At 43.8% G+C, this 8,462-nt stretch overlaps 1 pseudogene; it reads left to right on the top strand.

The window, feature by feature from the left end:
* The window catches only part of LOC102015173, a 5,934-nt pseudogene extending 1,563 nt beyond the window's left edge, over positions 1 to 4,371 (top strand).
* The last annotated feature ends 4,091 nt before the right edge of the window (positions 4,372 to 8,462 follow it).

Below are 8,462 nucleotides of genomic sequence, written 5' to 3'. Positions count from 1 at the left end.
TGAGGCAAGAAGATTGTCATGAGTTTGAGGCCAGCCTGGGCTACATAAACTACAGCAAGACCTTGTCTCAAAAAAAAAAAAAAAAAAAAAAAAAAACAGTAAATACAAAATAAAATTTATTTTCTTGGAAAAATAAAATTGAAACATTTAAAAAACAATTCAGACCATTGCCATCCAGAATTAGTGTCTCACTTCTTCAAATCACACTCTGGGAGGTTTTTTGTTTTTGTTTTTGTTTTTGTTTCTGAGACAGGGTTTCACTCTGTAGTTCAGTCTGGCCTTCAACTCACTATGTAGGCCAGATTGGCTTCCAATTGAAAGCAATCCTCCTGCCTCAGCCTCCCAAGCGCTGGGATTACAGGCAGATGCCACCACGCCTGGCCACATCACCCTCTAAATATTACCTGTATAAATACAGACATAACACATTGGCAGCTTATAAACACAATGTGTCACTCTGTTCCCTGTCATACGCTCCCTGTTTTTTTCCTTACATCACCTCATTTAACCCTCACGTTTACGGAGGTACTATTTGGATCTCCAGTAGACAGACTCTAAAGCTGACAGCCACACCCTAAGATTCCAGAGCCCACCCTCTGCATTCCTTGCAACGTTTGTATCTCACTCACCTCTATGTCCTTCCCAGGGCCTAAAAGGTGTTTTGCTCAGAGCAGACACAGACTCACTTGCCAGGGCTTCCAGGGCTGCTTAGGCAGAAGGAAGCCTTCATCACGCCATCTGGCTGAAAGAGGTTCTCTGCCACAAGGTCAGAGTCACTTTTCCCTCAGGAGATCACTATTCAGGTTTGTGCCAGGTCTCTCTTTCCCAGCACCAGCTCAATTTAGTTCCCGCCCATTCATTTATATTTAGTAAACACCCATAACAGCTCAGACCCAAAAACCAAGCATTAAAGTAACAGCTTCTAAAGGATATCTCACACAGCCTCTGCCTGTCCCAGGCTGGTCTTTAAAACCAGTGCCACCAACAATCCAATTAGTGGCTTTCAGCTTAAATAAGAAAATATTGATGCGGGCAGCTCTCAGAAGCAGATCACCAATATTGGGGGCCGGGTGTGTCATGAATACCTGGGTGTACAAAGCATTTAGCAAAGATTTATCTGGCCCCTATTTTGTACCAGGCCCTCTGCCAAGCACTGCAGATACAACAGTGAGTGAGGCGCTTTTGAGTCCTAAAGATCAAAACCTGTTCTCTTCACTATTTATCGAAGAAGCTGGTGTTCCTTTCCTTTATTCTTCCCCAAAGGCCAATATGTGTTGTAGATAAAAAAAATCAACCTGCTAACTTGTAAGGAGTTAGTTAACTTCTTCACGCTAAGGAGGTGCAGGTTACACTATGTGGGAACAGAATCTGCAAGGAGGGTCTCCCCTATTCAATGGAATTTTGTCACCAGAGAGTCTGTTTCAGGAGCCCAAATCAACAGAACTGCGAGGTAAACATCACCCACCTAATTTGTAAGTACAAGTGGGGCAGCTGGACTTTCTATACTTGCTTTTAGCCAAAAGACTGAGCAGCGATAGAAGGACTTTCTGAAAGTCCAGCTTTGGTGGGCAGGCGAGGCGCAGCCCGAAGATTGCTGTTATTTTGGCCCCCCCGGGGCCCTAGCGGGTTGGCAGCCTGCCGGTTTGCCACGCCTTTGGCGCACGCCTCTGGCAGGACTAACTGGCCTTCCAGCCGGGTCGCTTCGCCCTTGGCGTGTCTACTCAAAACAAAAGCTGACTTAGTTCTATTTCTTCCTCGAGCTCATGTATAAATGAAAAGTGTCGGTGTTCAGCAGTTGTAGGTACCTCAGCTGATGGCTTCTTTTAGTTAGAGGAAGCAAATTCTTGGAACCTGCTTGAAGAATAAAGTGGACACCTACCGTGTTTGGATACGCTTCAGGGCTCTGATCAGGTTGCTAAACTGGTATCAAAACATGTCCCTCCCTGCACCGAGCGCCTGTTTCCTGGGGTGGCGCCTGGAGTTCGTTCTACATGTGTACACATTCCAGAGAGTGCAGATCTATTGTCAGCCGTGATAGTCATTTTGGCTTAACTAATAAACAGGCGCCAGAAGTCAGGGTGGAACTCCCACACCTCCTGTGACTCTGACCCAGGATTTTTAGTTTTTTGGGTTTTTTTCCGGTACTGGGAATTGAACTCACAATCTTGCGCTTGCCAGGCAGGCGCTGTGCCACTGAGCTAAATCCCTAGCCCCTGACCCAGGAGTTCAACCTGAAGAACTTCAGAGGATTCTGATGCCCTCACATCCTCCCAGGATCAGAGTCTTGGGGATCCCAAGCCAGTTGATTCCAGTGTCCAGCTCTAGTTGCCGGCTGGTGCTCTGGACTTTTCCAAGGGACAGTCCCCTGGTATGGAGCTGTGTGAGGAGCCCTCCTTTTTCCTAGGTACAGTAATTCTCAAATTACTCAAACCTACTGTACTGTACTCTCCCTCCGCACCCCAGGAGACACTAGCTCCTGAATACCCAGCAAAGTGTCTGTGGCTCAGGTGGACTCCCCGGCTCACCTTTAGTCTCCTTGCTAATCTGTTAGTTGCAGTGGTTCATTTCCTGACCCACTCTTGTGTTGGAAGATCAAGCCAGAAGCTGGCGAGCCCAGAGATGGGCAGCAACCTTGTGAAAAACTGACAAACACTGGGCATGGTGGTGCACACCTGTAATCCCAGCACTTGGGAGGCTGAGGCAGGAGGATCACCATGAGTTGGAGGCCAGCCTGGGCTACATAAATGAGTTCAAGGCTTAGCTGCATTACACAGCGAGATCCTGTCCAAAGAAAAAAGACAAATAAAGAAACCTGACAAAGGCTGAGACTGGCAGTTTGGTCAACAGGAAATCTGGGATACCAAGAAAATAAAGGAATACAGGATTATCTAATGTGAAAGACTATGATAATCGCTGTCTCCCAAACTACTCACACTTGAAGCACGAAGACAAGACATGCATTCCCCAGCTCAGAAATAACAGGAACAAGATGCCAGGTGTGGTGGCATACCTGTAATCCCAGCACTGAGGCAGGAGGATTGCCACAAGTTTGAGGCCAGCCTGGGCTACATAGTGAGTTCAAGGGCAGCCTGGACTCCTGAACTTCATAATGAGATCCTGTCTCCGGCAAACAAAACAAACAAACAAACAAATAAAAAAAAAGAACAGAGCTGGGGGTGGGCGGGGGTCAGCGGTAGAGCACTTGCCCTGCATGTGCAAGGCCCTGGGTCCAACCCTAGCAGAAAGAGCAGAGAAGTGGGTTCTGCTGGCTGGAGGCTGTGGGAGCTATGTGTTAAGAAAAGTAGCCAGGGAGCTGGGCGTAGTGGCACAGGCCTGTAATCCCAGCACCCTGGAGGCTGAGACAGAAGGATCACCACAAGTATGAGGCCAGCCTCAGCTACATAGTGAGTTCAACCTCAGCCTGAACTGCATAGTGAGACCCTGTCTCAAAAAGACAAAAAAAAAAAAGAAAAAGAAGTAGCCATGGAGAACTGAAAACTCAGGGGATGCAAAATCCATTAAAAATTGAAAAACAAAGATTATACATGTTTTGTTTTTGGTACCGGGAATCAAACTCGGGACCTTGCACTTGCCAGGCAGGCACTTGTACCTCTGAGCTATAACCCTGGCCCAAAGATTATACGTGGAAGCAAATCAGTGAACTCCCAGAATATCCTTGGACAATAGATATAAAATGCATTTCCTGAAATGGGTTTATGCATAGTCGCTAATAATAAGAACTTTCACAGACTCACTGTAATGGCAGCTTGGTCGGGTTCAGATGTAGATGCAGCAAACATCAGGGAAACAAAATGAAACATGAAGTGAGGAATAAAAATGATCTTACACGTGAAGAAATTGTGGAATTAATGTGCAGTGTTTCTAAAGGCGATCATAGCAAAAGGAGCAGCTTTATTTGTGTAATTCTAAGCCACGGTGAAGAAGCGACAATTTTTGGAGCAAGTGGAGCTGTTGACCTGAAAAATATTAACAAGGTTCTTCAGAGGGGATCTTTGTAGCAGATACGCTGGAAACTTGAATTTTTCATTATTCGGGCTTGCGGAGGTGCAGAACTGAACAGTGGCATGGAGACACGGTGGTTTGGATGAGGACGAAGCATGCCAGGCCATACCAGCAGGGGCTGACTCCTCGTGTGCCTGTTCTTCCGCACCAGGTTACTATTCCGGGTGAAATTCAAAGGCTGGATTCCGGCTCATTCAGTCGCTTTGTGCTATGCTGAAACTGAACACACACAAGCTTAAGTTGGTGCACCTTCTTACTCGAGTTAACCAGAAGGTAGCAACAGAATTTGAATCCTTCCGGCATACTCAGCACTCAGGAGGCTGAGGCAGGAGGATCGTTGTGAATTCAAGGCCCACCTGGGCTACAAAGTGAGCTCAAGCCCAGCCTGAACTGCATAGTCAGACCCTGTCTCAAAATGGCCAAAAAAAGCACCTGAGTTCAATTCCCAGTACAAAAAAAAAAAAAAAAATTCACTACTGCAATGTTTAACTTTCTCATAATTATTTGAAAATTCATAGTATACACCACAAAATGTTGCTAAATATGAAAGATGTAAAAGTACAATTATTTCTTTGCATAATGATTATACCAATATTCCTATTTATTTATTCCTAATTGAATTCAATTTCAACTACCTGATTCTGAGTTTGAGGTAGCTTCACTGTGGTTCTGTAGCTAGGGACATGGAGTGTGTGATTGACTGGTGGTGCAATGCTGGGATTAAGGGTGCTGGGTTTAACAGTGAGAGAATGCTGGATCAGTCTACTGATTGGATTGGTGCTGCTGTAATCTCAGCAGCCTGCCTAGAGTGTAAAAGGGGCAGAAAGACACTGTTAAGGGTTGGTTGTTGCTTTTGCTGTCTTCTGCTGCCGTGAACTGTTCCCCTCTGCCATGCCACCCTGCCTTGGAGCCAGCCAGTTATGGACTGAAACCTCCACAAACTGTGAGCTAAATAAACCTTTTCTCCCTTAGCTTTGGGTGTCGGGTATTTTGTCTCAACAATGAGAGAAAAGCAACTAAGACACGTGCTAAGATCTACCTAAGATCTAAAATCTAGCATGTTTCTTCTCATTTGTTCTTGTACAAACCAGATGAAATTTATACACCAGCAAGATATCTGAAGGTATCCTATGTAAAAACCTCAAACTATTACTCAGATGATATGAAGAAATTCTACAGAAACATACTAAAATATCCTCTGTACGAAAAACAATGGAACGTGAGGAAAGAAAATGAATGGGTCGGCTGGGCGATCTGTAATTTGAGAGAAGGTGGTTTGCACCCTGATCAGAGATGCAGCTCTGTCCAAACTAGGCAGCACTATCAATGGCACTTTGGAAAAGTCCAACCAAATAGATGGTTTCCTCAGGAGCACACTATGTATGGAACATACTCCCAAGGCAGGTGAAAAAGTGAGCCAAGTGTGGAAAACAAAATTTTTTTGGTCATTTTGGGACAGGGTCTCCCTATGCAGTTCAGGCTGACCTTGATCTCACTTTGTAGCCCAGGCTGGTCTCAAATTCACAACGATCCTTCTGCCTCAGCCTCCCAAATGCTGGAATTACAGGCGTGCACCACCACACCTAGCTTGAAATTTTTACTAAAAGAGAGCTTTTGCCAAGAGTCACAAATATGTACTATTCTTTGTAGTGTGATTTGTAAGCATGCTATTTTCTGTTGAGGTTTACACTCAGAGGAAAAAGAGTGGTAACACTATGTACTGTTACAGGAAAGGGGAGGATCACAGCACACAGGGCTCTAGAAGCATCCGGTCGGGGCCCCTCTCATGCCTGTGGGGAAACTGCAGCTCAGGGCTCAGCCCCAGCCAGCGAGGCCAAGCTCCAAGCTCACTCGCTCGCAAAGGTGCCCAGCCACGGCTGACTGCACTGTGCGCGTCACAGGCTTTCAGACTGACATTTCCTGTGAACTTCCTTTTGGCCCAAAGAAAGGAACTTACACGTAAAATGGACAACTATTTGTTTTGATAAGATCTATTAACTTTTTCTGTGTAAATGTAGCATGTAATGATATGCTAAAGTGACTTTTTGTGTGACAATTTTGTAAAAGTTAAATTTGCGTTTCTTATTTCTGAACAGAAATTCAAACTTTAAAACATTTTTTAAATTAAAAAAAATAAGGAAAGAGCATGGGAAGGAAGGGAGGAAGGAAAGAAAAAAGAAAAGAAAGAATGGGAGACTCTAAAGGGAATCCAAGCTGGGCATGGTGGTGCACATCTGTAATCCCAGCACTTGGAGGCTGAGGCAGGAGGATTGTTGCAAGTTTGAGATGAGCCTGGGCTACAAAGTGAGCTTAAACCCAGCCTGAACTACATAGTGAAACTTTGTCTCAAAAATACAAAAAGAAAAAAGCAAAAAGCAAGAGAATATGAAATTACTCAAGTTCCCATACATTGTTTGCGCAATTTCTGAAATGTGTTTATTACTTTCTACTTTTTATTGTAATAGCTCCTAGATTTTTTTTTTCTCACTACAGGGGATTGAACCCAGGTCCTTTCACACTGAGCAACGTCCCCAGCCCTTTTTGTACTTTTTATTTTGAGATAAGTTCTAAGTTGCTAAATTGCCCAGGTTGGGCTTGAGTTTAAGTATCTTCCTGCCTCAGCCTCCCAGAGTACTGCACTTGCAGGTGTGTGCCACCATGCCTGGCTCTGAGACTGTTTCATACATTCTAACCCTGTACCAGCCAGGTGCTTTCACGTTCATTATTTCATTTTATTCCACCAGCAGCTCCAACACTGACATCTTTGTTTCTTACTTAACTGGCAACTCGTGCTATCTTTGTCCCTAAGCCTAGTAATGTCTTCATTAACTGCCTAACAATTGCCCGTGTAGGTAAAGGACTATAGTTCAAAGAGACTTCTTCAAGTCTGCAGCAAAGGTCTTGTATTTGGGGCCGGGGATCTAGCTCAGCAGCACATCACCCACCTGGAAAGCACGAGGTCATGAGTTCGATGCTCAGTACAAAAAAAAAAAAATCTTATATTTTAAATTTTTCCCTAAAGTTTTGCCTTGTTATATAAATAATACATTAACTGTGGAAAAGCAGACAAAATAAATATTACTTAATATTTCCCCTCCTAAGCATAACTGCTATTAACTTTTTTTCTCCTCCTTTATTTTATTTTCTTTTTTCTTTTTTTTTCTTTTTTTTTTTTCTTTTGGCTTTTTTCTGGTACCAGGCGTCGAACTCACGACCTTGAGCTTGCCAGGCAGGCATTGTGCCGCTGAGCTAAATCCACAGCCCCTTTTTTTTTTTTTTTTTTTTTTTTTTTTGGTTGTCATTTGTGTTTTCTTGGTGCTGGGAATCAAATCCAAGGGCCTCGTTCATACCAAGCACAGCTCTACCCCTGAGCCCATCAGCCATAAGCACTAAGGTGTTGAAGGTTTGTTCTTCCGGTCTTTCTTCTATACTGAGAGGCACTAGAAGTCTTGCTGACAACAGACCCCAAAGCCTGCCCAGAGTCAAATCTTAGCTCTGCGTCTTCCTACCAGGTGACTGACTCTGACAGGTTGTCTAAACTCTCTGTGCTTCAGTTTTCTCATCTGTAAAATGGGGATAACAGCAAAACCTAACATTGAGTAACATTAATGTAAGGGTTCAATTATTCAGCATCTTTGAAGTACTTGGAACAATGCTTGGCACATAGTAAATCCTCATTTACTAAGCCTTTTTTCCTCCTCTTTATAAAATGGTAATAAAAAGTAGCCAGGTGTGGGAGCACACGCCTGTAATCCCAGCCCTTGGGAGGCTGAGGCAGGAGGATTACCACAAGTTTGGGGTCAGTCTGGGGACACAGTGAGTTCAAGAATGGCCTGCACTCCATGTGAACAGGTTTCTGTACACATACATACAAGGCTATGGACAGTATGTGGATTAGGACCATTTGTCTTTGCTTTTACTACTCTGCACTGTTTCCATTTTTTTTGCTATTATATGCCAAGCTGAATATCCTTATAGACAAATACATCTTCATGTTCTTAAATAAACTTCCTTTAACAAATTCCTGGGGGTGAAATTACAAGGTTATAAGGTAAATACAGAGGCAAGGCTTGTATTGTTCGATTCCCCATACCAAAACAAAACAAAAATTACATGTTCAAATACATGTTGTTCAAATACATGTTCAAATACACAGTAACAAATGTTTTCTAGAAAGTATGTATCCAGGTAAGCCCTTAACATTTGGGTACAAGTCATGTTCCAGCTTCCAGCTTTGAGGGCTGTGTTCTCTCTTGTTATTTGTTGCTGTTTCTTTAGTGCTGCAACTGTAGGAGTTGGTGAGTTGTCAGTTGTTACAAGTAATCAAAAAACTGTAAAAGGCGTTTCAAAGATTACATGTTGTGGGCTGGTTGTGGTGGCACGTGCCTATAATCATCACACTTGGGAGGCAGGAGGATCACCACGAGTTCAAGGCCAGC

Source organism: Chinchilla lanigera, unplaced genomic scaffold (genome assembly GCF_000276665.1).
Source record: "Chinchilla lanigera isolate Chin_1 unplaced genomic scaffold, ChiLan1.0 scaffold00051, whole genome shotgun sequence".
Classification (NCBI taxonomy): domain Eukaryota; kingdom Metazoa; phylum Chordata; class Mammalia; order Rodentia; family Chinchillidae; genus Chinchilla; species Chinchilla lanigera.
Note: the sequence above shows the minus strand (reverse complement) of the source record. Positions and strands in the feature narration are given on the sequence as shown.